The sequence below is a fragment of the Fistularia commersonii genome, chromosome 18 (genome assembly GCF_037954325.1).
Source record: "Fistularia commersonii isolate RoL2024-O1a breed Wild chromosome 18, RoL_Fcom_v1.0, whole genome shotgun sequence".
Classification (NCBI taxonomy): Eukaryota; Metazoa; Chordata; class Actinopteri; order Syngnathiformes; family Fistulariidae; genus Fistularia; species Fistularia commersonii.
The window spans coordinates 10031618-10047642 of NC_141301.1; positions in this window are offsets into that span (position 1 = coordinate 10031618).

A 16025-nucleotide genomic window follows, 5' to 3' on the forward strand; every position below is an offset into this window, starting at 1 on the left:
CCTCACCAAATAGTCCAGCTCCTCAGGGGGAACCCTGAGGTGTTTTCAGGCCAGCCAAGAGACATAGTCTCTCCAGCGTGTCCTGGGTCTTCCCCGCGGTCTCCTCACAGATGGACATGCCCAGAATACACCATCCTCTCAGATTTGGAGGTGCCGCCCTGGAGGAGTCCATAACTCACCAGAAACGAATCTGGCTTACACCGGCAATGTGAACCAAGCTCTAACACTGGTCATACAGGGACCGAACAGCCCGTATAACGGGGTTCGGTACCCCATATTCCCTGAAGCACCTCCCGACAGGAATGCCCGCGGTACACGGTTGAATACTTTTTCCTGATCCACAAATCACATGTAGACTAGTTAGGCAAACTTTCATGCCCCCTTGAGGACCCTGCTGAGGGCATAGAGCTGGTCCACTGTTCCATGACCAACAATGTAAAAAGATCATCTTGCTAAAACAAAGTTGACAACAGCAAAAAGATGGAGTGCTGTCCAGTTGCTTAGCAAGTCAGGAATATGAGCGTATTCTCATCACTCTGTCGGGTGAAACAATGTTCCCTTGTACAGTGACTTGAAACAGCTATTGCAGTAAGAGAACATTCCTCATTTGAAAAGCTGACTAACCAAACCACCATAAAAACACAGATGAGATAATATAAAAATGTATAACATGTAAAATCATATACACTCAATCATATCTGATTTTATCTGATCTCATAATTAAATTAAAAAAAAATAAAAACACAAATGAACAATCTGATAAATAAATAAATACCCATTAAATATTTCAGTGACAAAGTTTCTGAGTAAGTCATTGGAAAAAATTACCCATGCTCTATATGGCATATTCATCTGCCTCAAGCTGTGTAGAACTCAATTAAAAAAATTAAGGAAAAAAAATGTCAGATCGCAACTGAGAGATGAGGGTGGGGGTGGGATATTAGCAACAACGGAGAGGGGACTTTTTGATGTGGCTGTTCAGTCGGTACGTGGTTGCTTGCTGAGGTTTGTCACAAGCAAGAAACAAAGTTGCAGGTTGCTCGGGAAGAAATGAGTCACATTAGTTGACCGGTAAGCAGATTAGAAGTGTTACCGAAAGTATTTTAAACCCGAATTATTACCGCTCCTTTAAAATTTAACTGAAGAAAAATAAATACTTTTAAATCTGAAAACCATAGATACACACATACGAATATACGAATACTAAAGTACATGTTCCCAACTTTGTCAGTTTGGAACTAGTCAGATCAAGGTAAATAACTTAAGACCCCTTTCCTAGGTTGATTTGAAATTCCATCCTTACTTTTAAAGAAGGGATCATGTTGAGGCAGGAAGTAAATACAGATAGGAAAAAAGTAGTACTGATTTTACGATTTCATTTTTTTTCTTTCCTGTCATTCTGAGTCTCCTAAGCAACATCAACTCCCCGGTGCGATGGCAGATGTTAATAAAAAGCACTGCAGGACATTCTCTGCATCCTAATTAAGTGGTGTCAAAATGATTATTACATCCATGTGTAAGTGTTGCTTATATACCATTTTTTTGCCATGACCTCGATTAATGCACTTGTGCCATGTAGTCGGTACTTGTTGATACATGCTTATAAATTGCATACATGAAAAAAAATGTGTGCATTAGACAGACAGCCTCATACACATGAACTAATCTACACGTGTTTCTTTTTCATTATAACACTTATTGTGAGATAGCTGAGATAATTACCTATTTTCCATTATCTAAGGCATGAGCACCATTTGTGCCTGTTTGTCATGCAAACAATACTACTGCAAGTTTATTCCTTGCATTTGAGTGGCGTTGTCTATTTACCACATAATAAAATTTACATGTGCTCTTAGAGAAGCAACATATATTTGAAATATCACGTTTTAACACAATGCCAGTATTTCGACGATGATTTGGAAAAAGCGGAATACAAATATACATGATTAGATCTCTGCTCTTTTATATTATAATTTAAGGTAAGGCGTAATGCTATTTTTATATGAGCGCAGCTGTGTCAATCAGTAAAATGCACTTCACCCAGCATGGAGCCCAGAGGATGGCACTAATCATTCAAACCGGCCCCGCTCTTTCTCCATAACTGTATGCTCGCCACTGTCCAGGATGCACAATTACAGACGGACAAACAGGAATGAGCAGTTGTCAATTTAATTACATGTCCTGCTGCTACAGCCTTGCAGAATTGGCCAGAGACAGTGGGTCTTTTAATTAACCTTGGTGTGCTGCTATTGAAACAAAGTTGACGGTGCCACGGTAAGCACCTGCAAATACGGGTTGGCAGTAAAGAGGCAGCACCCCTCTGCTTATGACTACATCTGTCTAACAGTCCTCTTGGGAATGAATTCAAACCACATCCTTTAACAAGATATTATTCCTCTTACATTACCTAAAATGAGGTTAGTTTCAGTATTGATTGTTGCTACAGTTACTGTATTCATTATCTGTGGTGCTCTGACTGGGAGGCAAATAGATTTATATGATTTGCTTATACTGAATGCCAGTGAATAATGAACCTGACAGAAATGTACAACAAAGGCATTAGGAATTAAAATTGGAAACAGCGAGATTCAAATTCCTCTCAGTGAAAATAAAATGCGGTTCCTTAGAATGACATGCACACCTTTATTTGTCTAAGAGAAACACCCAATTTCAGCAAGAAATGCAGCCAAAAAAATCCTTTGAAAATGCATCCACCTGAGCACGAGTGGCTTTGAGCTCAATCAAGGTCTCTGGTTCAATCCAGACTGGTGGCCTATCTTTGCATGTTCTCCCCTCTTACATCTGCATGTGTTACTTCTGGGTTCTCAGGTTTCCTCTTACAGTCTTAAATCATGCATTAGGGTTAACTGGGTACTCGAAATTGCCCATATATAAAAATAAGAGTGAATGGTTGTATGTATCTATGTCGCCCTGTGATCGACTGGCAACCCATCCAGGGTGAATCTCACCTCTCGCCTATTGACATCCTTTTGACTGCAGGAAAACCTGTACAGACAGTGAACGAATGAAAGATTAAACTGAAATGTAAGCAATCGTGAATGAAAAACAAAACAAAAAAGAGGAAACAAAGAAAACAAACAAATGACACCTTCGTTGTGAAACTCACAAGTTACAGCACAAATGCATAAAGCAACAAAACAAAACAAAACATTTCTGTTTGATTCTATGATTGATGAAACTGTGCTTGACTGCCATTCACTGACCCTCTGAAACTATTTTGAGTTTACCTGATGAGACCCAATTCTCTGACAGGCTATGACAAGACTAAGATTACAGGTTGTGAAGGCATAGTACTGGATATGTTTCAATTTCACTCAGTCTGGCATCTGTCTTAGTTTGTTTCGATGTTTTGATTGAATTTGCAAAAAATTCCAAATATATAAAGATTTATCTGAAAATACGTAAAATACATGACATTATTGCATCATGCGGATTGTAAACAATGTACTGTGTTTCTAAGCCTTGACCAACTTTCTAATTTTCATTCATTCATTTTCCATTATTCTTAGCCTGCACTCTCTCTCATTCACATCATATTGAGACAAACAACCATTTACTCATTTGGGAAATTTAGGGTCTCAACCCAGAGGATTATTTCTGACTGCACATGAAAACCACGTGCCTTATGGCTGCGAGGTGGCAGTGTTAATCTGATGCATTGCCTCCTCCCTAATATATTCAGTTAATTTATTTTACAGTTTGTGTTGCCACCTGTCACATGTCATGTTTCATCACCATTTTAAAATATGATAATATTGTGATATTATGTCATGTCATGAAGAGACCTCCCACTGGGAGGATCAATTGGCATAAATATGTGTTAATGATTGTTTCAGACTAGAATGTGTTGTTAAAATAGCATATACAATTGTTATTCCGCTCAAAATCACGATTTAGAAAATATTTTAACCTACAGGTATAGAAATTGTTTTACAGTTGCAATGCATGCTGGGTTGATGGCATATGAAGGTTATTCGTGTTAACGTTGACTTTCAGTGTTTACATTGGATATACAGTAATAATACCACATTGCACTGCTTTTGGGTACAATTTCCAGCCTAAGAGAAATAAAGGGACTGATACTACACAGCATTCCGAGGGACTAGAAAAGAAGAAAGGAGTGGGAAATTGTTTGTCAAAGTACATCACTTCCTAAAGGATCCGCGGCTGCGTGCTCACCCCTTCTCTCGGATGCATTTGACGCATTTAGCTGAGCTAAGCTGCTGAAAGAAGTCACGCCTGCTGCTAGTTTTAAATGCACTCTAAAGCCGAATGCTTTGCCTACAGTCACAAGTGTATAAAAGTTCCTGAGGAAATGCCACAGGCAGGACAGCCTCGGCAGAAATAGCATCTGATGACGAAAGATGGGGCACCAGTGCGAACGTGGAGGAAGCTGACGACGAGTCACCCAGTCAGTTAGCACAGTGGTTCACAAGTCTAAAGACAAGAAGTAGAGCTCCTTACAACAGACACTCCGTCTCTGTTATCATAGCAATATAGTGGCTGCACGCACACCAACGACTTTTGTAAACTCTTGCCTCTTCGCGTCTTTGTTCATCTTCATTTAGAAGCTGTTTTTGATTCCTTACTTCAGCATTATCCTCCTTGCTCACTTCACTCTTGGGTTCATATGGGAAGGGTTGCATAGATGAAATGTTTTTGCACCATAGGGCAAAATGAATGGGCCAGTTCAAATTCATGACACTGTTACCCAGACGGTATTGCAACGTAAACAACAATGGCGGCCACGGAATAATTTTTTTTTTTTTTTTTTACAATTTTATACAAACTAAGTTATGTTGAGAGATTTTATTATGGTTTTTATGAAGCTGGTACAAATATTGATCAAGGACAATAACATAGAACAATAGCATCTCAGAAACTGGGGAACCCTTTAAAGTAAATGGCAAATGGTCTCCCTTGTACCCCTTGTGGTTTCAAAGTGCTTTACACTGGATCTCATTCACTCATTCACACACATACTGGTTGCAGTAGAGCTACCCTGCAAGATGCTCATAAGGTCAACAGGAGCAAATGGTGTTCAGTGTCTTGCCTACGGACACTTCAGCAAAAAGATAGGATCCAAACCACTGACCTTTAACAGCTGAACCACAAACACCTGCACTGAACCAAAATGTTAAAGTAATATGTCACCTTAACTTTAAAGGATGATGGTAACTGGAATAAGCAAAAATTCACTACTTTCTTCTACCTTCGCAGAAATGATCAGATACGACACATAAGTGAGAGGAAATCATGAAAGCTGAAATTTCAACTACTGTTTTGGAATGCATGAAAATCTGTGAAGCACTGCCATTGATAAGTGAGGGGGATTATGCTCTTTCCTTTATCACAAATTGTTGTTCTTCTATTTGCATCTTTAATGTTTGGACTGACTAATACCAAACAGCTTCAAACTTTAGAATAAACAATAGACCCTACAAGGTATTACTAGCACTTACAATATGTCATGTGAACACATTGCATATTCTGTTGACAATAAATAAAATGAACATTGTTTTATTATAATACTAATACTAATACTAATACTAATACTAATACTAATACTAATACTAATACTAATACTAATACTAATACTGATACTAATACTAATAATAAAGACAATGTGGTATGTACTCCATACCACAATATTTATTGGATGGCAAGTTTGTTGCTTACAGTATTAAATCTGTCTTTTCATCTTCTGTACCTTGTGACACTATGTGGAAAATCTTCTGCGCTTTATGACTCTGTGGAAAAATACATGTTTTCGATTTTTCTCCTTTGTAAGGTTATTCCATTTTCCCCTGGCTCTCATTTCTTGTAGACCGACCGCTGTCCCTTGCATCCCAACTCTCCTTGAACCAAATCTGAACTCTTCTCTTCTTGCTTTTCTTTTTTTTTTGAGGGTTCCGCATCCTTTGTCTGGCGCTTCCTAATCTGAGAAAGTCTCTTCAACTATCCGACCTGAACATCTCCTGTCCCGCTTTCTTATAATACAATTGTAAACTAATGAGACCATCCGACATGTCCAAATACATCAGATACAAAGGAAACAGCAAAAAAAAAAAAAAACATCATCTTCATGCAACATCCTTAAACTGCAGCTAGAAAATGAATGAGTGTGACATCGAGTGTCCCTGTTACATTTCAACAATTGGTTTGTCAGCCTATTGTTGTTAAGCAGTTTACTGCTTTAGGGAAGATGAGACAGTTTCACATACACATTATCTAAGAATTGTACAAAAACAAAACTACTGTCAAGCCATGGATGCAAATGTCCCATAATTTCCCAACCCCCCTTTCTTTCCTGGTAAATGTATTTTTCTAGGGACAAGTTATTGAATTGTTCTACCAGTGTGGCACAATGAAGATCATCGAGGACTCTCACAACTGGACATGATCAAATTGTTTTTTTTTGTTTTTTTTTTAATATATTTTGCCTCTCATCCCTTCTTCACCTCAGCTCATAACTATTGAGGCCTCTTTAAAGAAAAAAAAAAGCAAGCAAAACACGAACAAGTCAAGTTGCCTCAATTAGATTTTACAACATTAAAAAGGACTATCCTCTGACATTTTTTTTTTGTTTCGCCATCACATTTCCAGTTACTGTTAAATTCTTTGCAGCAGACTTTGGGCTCAACGATGTGTTCTCACTACTTTTCTTGGCCTCCAAAAGGTCTTTATTCTGCCTTCACAGGATTGTAGACTCCTCCAGCTCTATTGATTTTCACCATGACAGCAACCACTCTCGGATAATATCGCTGTCGCCTTCCATGCACTGCTCCGTTGTTTGAATAGGATGCCACCCCACTGGTCTTATAATGATGTCTCTTGTATCGGATTAGATTTTTCCTTTCAAAATTCAACATTTCTCATCTGAATTATAACAACCAAATCGCCCCCAGGCAGGCATATGTGTTTACATGTATTTGTTTCCGTAAGAAAATGCCGGCCGTGACATTGCTCACCATGTCAGTGTGCAGTTAAAGTTAGAAAGCTGGCCCACACAGAAATTCAATCAATAATGCTGTATTTGATGATGATCCAAAGCAGCTTTTTAGTCATTGTTTCTGTGTGTGTGTGTCCAGTGTTTGTGTGTGTGTGTGTGTGTATTTTAGATTATATAAGAGATGCAGATCCATTGAAGTGTTTGTCAATAATCCCTATAAAACTGACAAATATTCAAGAGGTCAAAAAATAAAGCATTTTCTGCGGGGGAAAGACAAATTAAGTAGAACTTTTCTCTAACTTCATGTAAAAAAATCAGTCCATACTTCCTGAACAATATGGAAAAAAAAACAAATATAAATTCTGGGTGACATCTTACTTTTTTAAAGTTATTTTTAAAAATCGATTGTCAGTCACAATTTAATTCCTTATGCATGTAATTAATTTTTCATAGTTTATTTTTTTCATGAGTAAACACAGTTGATTACATTAAAGATTAAAATAAATGACTGAATAAATAAATATTTATTATTTATTCATGTATTATTTAGGATTATTTATATATTACATATTTACAAATATTTATCTTTTCATTTATATTTTCACCACATTCTTCTCCGAGCTGTCACAGTGGATTCTAAAGGTGTTACTTGGTGTAACCTTAGCCAAAAAATGGAAAATAAAACGTAAATATTCACCACATTCTTCTCTGAGCCATCACAGTGCATTTTAAAGGTGTTACTTGGTGTAACCTTAGCCAAAAAATGGAAAATAAATACATATATAAATGGATACAAGTAGATATAATTGTCTATGATATTTTAATAATTTAGAAATTTAGTCATTATCTTGCAGCTAAATCACATAAAACAGTATTTATTATAGGAGTTCCTTGAGCTACATGTAATCCATTTTCCCAGGCTGCTTTCAAGCCTTCATTCTAATACATAGATACAAATTTGCTGCCTGTTTGCGCAAGGTTGTAACATCAACTGGGGCTCATACGGTGTTACGACCATCTCCGATATGTATGGCTTAAAATATTCATTCATTCATCCATTCATTCATTCATTCATTCATTCATTCATTCATTCATTCATTCATTCATTCATTCACCTATAACATTATTCTACAGACAGGGTCATTGGGATGGGGGGATGCAAGGGTTGCCACTCCATCACAGGGCCACATATAAAGACACATGACCATTCATTCTTTCATGCACACGTCTGGGCCATTGAGATGAACCACTGCTTGCCTATTGCATGTCTTTGGACTGAGGGAGGAAACCACAGATAACCACATTGTTATGGAATGCCAGCCAAAACTGTGAATATATTTTGACAGAGGTGCTATTGCAAGTGTATAAAAGGAAACGTCACAACAAAGTCAGATAACCGATGAAAGTAAACGGGACGATGCTAGAAGATAATACTTTATTGATCCACATAGGGGATCAATAAAGTCATAATTCGTAATTCATAATTCGGTGTAAGCCAATACGAAAACTCCAATAAATCAATACAGAACCCGAGAGGACACAATCAATTGCTAAGATCCGCAACCTTAGCTACATGAAAACATGTTTTTATTTACTCCCATGTGTATTTTGCTTCTCCATCCCACTTTGATTTTACTCGGAAATGTCACAAAAAAAGTGATAAATAAGACCTCCTCAAATTTGAAATGATAAGCAGATGACAAAGATATCACATCAAACAGCAGTCGTCTTGTTTCTCTTTTTCACATATTTAACATACATTCCCAAGATTTGAGATATTCTTGCCTGGGGTTCAAATTATATCATAGGTTGTTAGCAAATAAGAAATCACTGTCATTTGAGACTCCAAATGATCATTGCGGCCATCCTTTCTTGGAATGCAAGCATGTGCCTTCTTGTTATTTGAATGAGATAATGCTTGATGGCATGGGATCAGAGTTTTTCACATAAAGAATATACTTGCACAGGTTATTTCAGCCTCTCATATCCATGATGGTTTTCTGAAATGAGGAAAAAGGCTGTGTTTTCTTTTCGAAATCTTCGAAATCACAGCAACTTTTATGCTGTCGCTGCCGCAGCTTTTGCTCCGCAGGTAATTTGCTCTCCCGTCTTTCTCTTGTATGGACATGCAATTCTGTTATGAAGCAGCAAAGAGATCGGATTAATCTACACCTGCTGAGTCATCACCAATACCTGCTTATCCATCCTTCTAAGCCGCAAGAGGCTCCAGCAAACGTTAACCGCTACTCAACTGCGCTGAGTTACGGGAACTCAAAATGAAAATAACAAATCGTCATGGACAAGTGCACCTATAACATCATCCTCTGGAAAATTCACTTCATAACACACTGATGGGAACATTGCAACTCTCCACCCTGAATGCACTAGACATTTCACTTTTCTCTGTTTATCCCCTCAAAATGTTCTCATCACGCAACTCCACGCTCTAAATGTTCATAATCTCTGAACAAACAACTGCCAGAGGTGACCTGGGGTTGGATGTAAATTAAAAAAAAATAACTATTCTAAGATTATCTAAATCCAGTGATACATTTTGTCAAGCAGACAGAAAAACGTCCTCTTACCTTGTGAACACAGGGGGGCAGTGTGGAATCACAATACCTCAGTGACATTGATACGTAACTGAGCAATGAAAAGTGTTCAAAAATTATTGTCTGGAAAAACTTCTCCAAAAATCAGACGACAATTTATCTTTATTTCATGTTTGCATGGAGCGTCACTGATTACCGGATATCTGTTTGATCTTTCTAAAAAAAAAAAGGCAAATATTATTCATGTTGGTTTTCCCTATCAAAGATCCTCACAGGGTTTGCTTTTGTTTGCCTAATTTATATCTTGTGCTCATAGGACTTTGTCAAAAGGGGGTAGGTTTTGTGACGCGAACGGTTTACAACTGACCGACCAGAGGAAACTTGGAGGGAATTTTCAACTCATTAGAGAAATAAATGACTCAATGTTTTCTTTTCTTTGTACATCCCTCCACTAACTACAGGCACGGTCACAACCTCTGGGCCTAACCCTGTCTTCCACGCTTGTGTGAATAATTCAATAACTCCCCTCCATGGCACAATTAAGGCATTATTACACCCTCTGCTGGACCTCATGCTCTGGGCTGAATTGCGGGGAAAAGGAGGGGCTTAAACTCACTCCCTGTTTCCATCGCGGGCTCACTGTGAAACACTGGCCACTCTTATCCCTGACCCATTTTAAACTACCCTCCTGCCCCACTTCTAAACAAACACACAAATGGAAACTCTCGCAGCCTGCATGCACACACTTACACCCCCTCCATCATCTCAATCCAGCAGGCAGAAACATGGCATCGTGATTCACGTCGGTGCCAGCAGCTGTGTAACGGGCGCGATGTGGGACACTCATTTGGCCAAGCAGTAGACGGGGGAGGGTAAGAATCATTAGGGGTTGACGACTGTTGTGTGGGAACCTCTCCTCTGTCCATCTCTTTAATTTTTTTATGGGTCTATTTAAAGGAAGCCTTCTGCCTTCTTCCAGTCATTTGCTCATTGCCTATCCACTTCCTTTCCCTGTAGAATCATGCTGAGATCTACAAGCAATTTTTGGCTTTTCTGTTTTTGGCCCAAGCTAAAATTCACAGCATTGTTTTCTTTTTTTTTTTTTTTTATTTTTTTTTTTTTTAAGCATCGCTATCGTCGTTAATTTCCTTTGGTATCTTTTTTTTAATTTTATTTTGCAGTTGCACTGGCACATTAGACATGCTTTACCATGTTCATCGTTACCGCATTTCACAGGAAATCTTGGCCGCATGTGATAAAACATTTTATAAAAGTCTCTGTCGTGGTGACCACTTTACCAGTTAACTGAGCCAAAGCTGAAACTGTCTCAAACATACCAACAAATGCTGAAAGTTATACGACAACATCAAAGTGTTCGCGGGAGTGTCACCAAGGGCAACTCCACCACTGCCACACTCTGCGATGTGACAAGACTCGATGCGCTGAAAACCGTGAACAGAAATTCTAACTGAATTCGAGATACATATCAACTCAGATACACATAAGTGCATTTGAAATGAATTTTTTTTTCTAAATCTTAAAAAATGTGAATGTTCCAAACAGCAACAGCAAAACAACAAAAACTACCAATGCTGCCATCAATGCTACAATGCTAATGAATAAAAACAATATTACTACTAAAAATAATAATACATAATTATAATACGGCGTTTGTATTTATCTTAATTAAAATTTTCTAAATCACCAAAAATATGAAGGTTCAAGCTACAACAGCACATAACAGCAGCAACAACGATGATAACAACAACAACAACATTGATAATGATACTACTACCACAATTAAAAATAAAAACAAATTACTATTCTTATTTTTACTGTTGATGTTGTTTTCATATTTATTTTAATGAAAATGATTACGGAATGTCACTCAGTATTGTATTTCTCCATCCAAGCTGTTCTCTCTCATCCTGAAAAAAAAATAAAAATAAAAACAAAAATGAAATAAATAAATAAATAAATACATTGTTCTCTGAAAATTAGAATTATTTTCCTAGTGCTTCAACATAAGGGTCTGGTTGGCAAACAATCGCAAATCTCAAATGTATTTTAAACAAATAAACTGACATATTCAGTTTCCCAATACCTGGGTACTAAAGGAGTCAAAAGCTGCTTATATTTATATAGCCAACTATTGTTTAATCCACTTACCGCACATAGCTACTCTTCACATGTTATCATTTTAAAGAAATAACTTGATGTCATGCATGCAGGCTATTCTTGTTCATCTAATTGCTATCCTGGTTGATAGAAACCATAGAAAATAACTTACCCCGTGAAGTGCAGAGTAAACCTTTATTACAAGCAAAGACTATTCTGCATGTTCACTCATTTCACCTCCCAATTCATCAGTCCGCATCTTTTTATACCATCTACGCGTAATTCATGTACCTCGCGCTCTCACTCATTTGTATGTGCAAAATGTCAACATGCCATTAATTTCATTAAACCAAGTCATTATAAAGAGGACACATCTATCACATCGTTACTGACAGAAGATTAAGTGGCTGACATTTCCGCCCACTAAATCCACCACTGAATAATTCTTTAAAACACTGTATGCAGTCTTTTTTCAACTCTGTCAAGGTTACTGTGCGCTACATTGCGCAAGATGTAGCAAGTAAAATAAAAATAAAAAAAAATAAAAAATAAATATACGATCCTCCCATCTGGGTATATGGTCGTGGTAATCCTTTCATCTTACACAGAGTTTTTGAGTAGAGAGCTCACCGACGCCCGCTGACTGCTCACGCCACCATCATCCCCAATTATCACCTGTTCTAATGCGTGACAAATAAAGCCAAAACGATTAACGGTCTGAGGTTTGAAGTTAATGTTTAATCAATGCAGATTGGTGTGACACCGCTCACAGGAGCTGGAACAAACAGGAGGAAAGACTAACAAAGTTAAAGGTCACAAGATCAATAATACTTTTAAGATGTTCTCTGGGAAATGTTCTCTTGCACTTCTACCACAGTTGCCTTGCAATGGATACATATACATATACATATACATATACATATACATATACATATACATATACATATACATATACATATACATATACATATACATATACTAGTCTATACAAATATAACGCCCCAGTGGGAATCATCCAAGAACATCATTTCTTAAACAGTTAAAAGAGAAGCTAGACTGGATAAGATTCAAGAGATACACCCTCACCAAGACATTTATAACTATGGTTATATAGAGCGTAACACATTCTGTGAGATGAAATGTGTATTATAATCTCTGGATTACTGTTGAGCTGTGCGTGATTGTGAAGGTGTCTGTATCGAGTTGGTAGAACAAGCTGTTTTATTGACTTCCGGAGAGAGCTGCCTCCTCTGATTTAAATAATGCAGCCATGCTGAGTGGAGGTATTCAGAGGATATGTCAGCTCAAATGCTACAAACCTGCCTTTTCTGAAATATTTAGGTTGCCAGTCAAAGCAATGTCAGGGAAGTGATGCCGTTTCTTGGTTTTCCAAAGTGTGACAGAAAAAAAAAGGAAAACATTTGTATTCCTTCTTTAGGGATCCGGATCCAATGTTTTAATGAGGAACAGATGCCAGTTGCATGGGTTTACCACAGAAACAGCTGTCATTAATAAACAAATAACTATAAGGGGGGAAATTCACAAGCGCTTGCATCAAAGAAGAAGCCGTGTGAAGTTTTGTCATTCACCACTGTTCAGCATGCTGGAAGACCATATGTCTTACAGTTTTGAGACCGTAAACAAATATTGACAACCCAATAGAGAGTGATGACAGTTCATCAATCCATCCATCTTCCCCTGCTTATCCGGAGTCGGGTCGCGGGGGCGATGAGGCCAGACCTCCCTCTCCCCCGCCACATGGTCCAGCTCCGCCGGGGGCACCCCAAGGCGTCGCGAGACCAGTCTGGAGACATAGTCTCTCCAGCTTGTCTTCCCCGTGGTCCCCTCCCAGATGAACATGCCCGGGATACCTCTCCTGGGAGGCGTCCAGGAGGCATCCTGACCAGATGCCCGAGCCACCTCATCTGACTCCTCTCCATGCGGAGGAGCAGCGGCTCTACTTGGACCTCCTCCCGGATGACTGAACTTCTTATCCTTAAAGGGAGAGTCCGGCCAACCTGTGGAGAAAACTCATTTGGGCCGCTTGTATCCCCAATCTTGTTCTTTCAGTGTCTACCCACAGCTTGTGACCATCAGTGAAAGTGGGAACGTAGATTGATTGTGTAAATCGAAAGCTTTGTTTTCTGGCTCAGCTTCCCCTACACCATGTCTGACCGGTACAGAGTCCGCATAAACAGATGCCGAACCGATGCGCCTGTCGATCTCCCTCTCTATCCTCTACTCACTTGTGAACAAGAACCCGAGATACTTGAACTCCTCCACTTGAGGCAGGACCTCTTCCCTGACCAGGAGTGGGCATTCCACCCGTTTCCCCTATTTCACCATGGTCTCGGATTTGGAGGTGCGGATCCTCATCCCGACTGCTTAACACCCGGGTGCGAACTGCTCCATTGAGAGCTGGAGATCATGGCCTGATGAAGCCAACAGAACAGCATCATCTGCAAAAAGCAGAGACTTAATCCCGTGGTCACCAAAGCGGATCCCCTTAACGACCTGGCTACGCCCAAAAATTCTGTCCGTGAAATTTATGAACAGAATCGATGACAAAGGGCAGCCCTGACAGTGTCCAACTCTCAACGGAAACGAGTCTGACTTACAACCAGCAATGTGGACCAGGCTCCGACACCAATCATACAGGGACCGAACAGCTCTTGTAATAATGGGGTTTGGTACACCATACTCCGGGAGCACCCCCCACAGGACTGCCCACGGGACATGGCTGAATACTTTCTCCAGCTCCACAAAACACAGGTCGACTGGTTGGGCAAACTCCCACACCCCCTAAAGGATCTTGCCGAGGGTATAGAGCTGGTCAACAGTTCCACGACCAGGAAGAAAACCACACTGCTCTCCCGAGATCTGAGGTTCAACGACCCAGCGGACCCTCTTCTCCAGACCTTACCAGGGAGGCTGAGGAGTGTGATCCCTCTATAGTTGGACCACATCCTCACCAACCCGATCTCCCAGTCCAACGGCACTGTCCTCGACATCTACGCAATGCGGCAGAGTCAAGTCAGCCAGGACAGCCCTACAGCCTTGAGGAACCCAGGGTGGATCACATCCATGCCCCAAGGCCCCGCTATTGAAGAGCTTTTTGACTGCTTCAGCACCTTCAGCCCCGGAAATAGGCGTGTCCGCACCAGAGCCCCCGCGGCTCTGCTTCCTCATTGGAAGACGTTTCAATTAGGCTGAAGAGGAAGTATTCCTGCCACTGATCAACAACGTCGCGAGTTGAGGCGATGACAGTTGTGGTCTTAAATTTGCTGGAACATATAAATGGACTTGCATTTGAGAATACAAATATAAAAGTCCTTTCTGTACACAATGTTACAATAAGAGTAATTGCGCACAGGACATCTGTCTTTGGTTGTCAAATTGTTAAATTGGATATCGAATGTATTCTTTTGCCGGCCTTGACATGTAACAGAGTACAATCTTATCCCGTCCCATTTTAGAAAAATTCTGTATCTCAAAGTAAAAGCAAAGCCAAGATAAGAATGGACACCCGGGGCTATCAGGAGCTGATGATTTGTTCAATCACAGGTTTTGTGGGGAGTGTTTAAAACAATACTGTTGAACAAATAACTGTGACAAGCTGAATTCAGGTTATTGGTCAAATTCAAAAATTATATAATGTTCTCGAAACACAATCTTTTTTCTGTTCTTGAGTCTCAACATGGACTAGGCGGTAAAATAGTAAGTCCTTGTCTGTTCACTTCCTCTCTGCTAAGTTCTGATTAATTTTCACAAATGCCAAACAGAAATTAAAAAAAAAAAAAATGGAAAAACAATAAAGAAAATCATTTGTAATACTGAACTTTTGAGTTGGATATTTTTTTCTTGTTGTCTGCATTGCATTACCTTTCATTGTACTGACTGTGCCTGAGGGAATTCAAAACACATGACTTGGTTCTTTAAGGTTTGAGTAATATATTTAATTATATGGATAAATTGAACGACTTATTATATGCTTGTGGTATAATATATGCACGTTTGAATCTATTAATTGCTATCCTAATTTTTCTACATGTACATATGTGTGTGTAAGTCTGTGTGTGTGTGTTTTAGAATTGCATTATTGTGGTAGAAATTCTCCCTGCTTCAGATGTTATTGTGTGGTGTGTTAAATGATTTATATCTTTCCTTCACATCTTAGATTTTGTGGTAATACTAATTATCATTTTCCTTTAGTATTATAATTGCGAACCGTGAGAGACAGTTTTCTCTGCATACCAGGGTAACAGCACTACTTGTGTGTAAAAGGAAACCGATTTGCAGGACTAAAAGAAATATTTTCATTCAAGAATATTTCTGTTTATATGAAGAAAAAGAAAGGAATGTAAAGCTTATATTTAAGACTG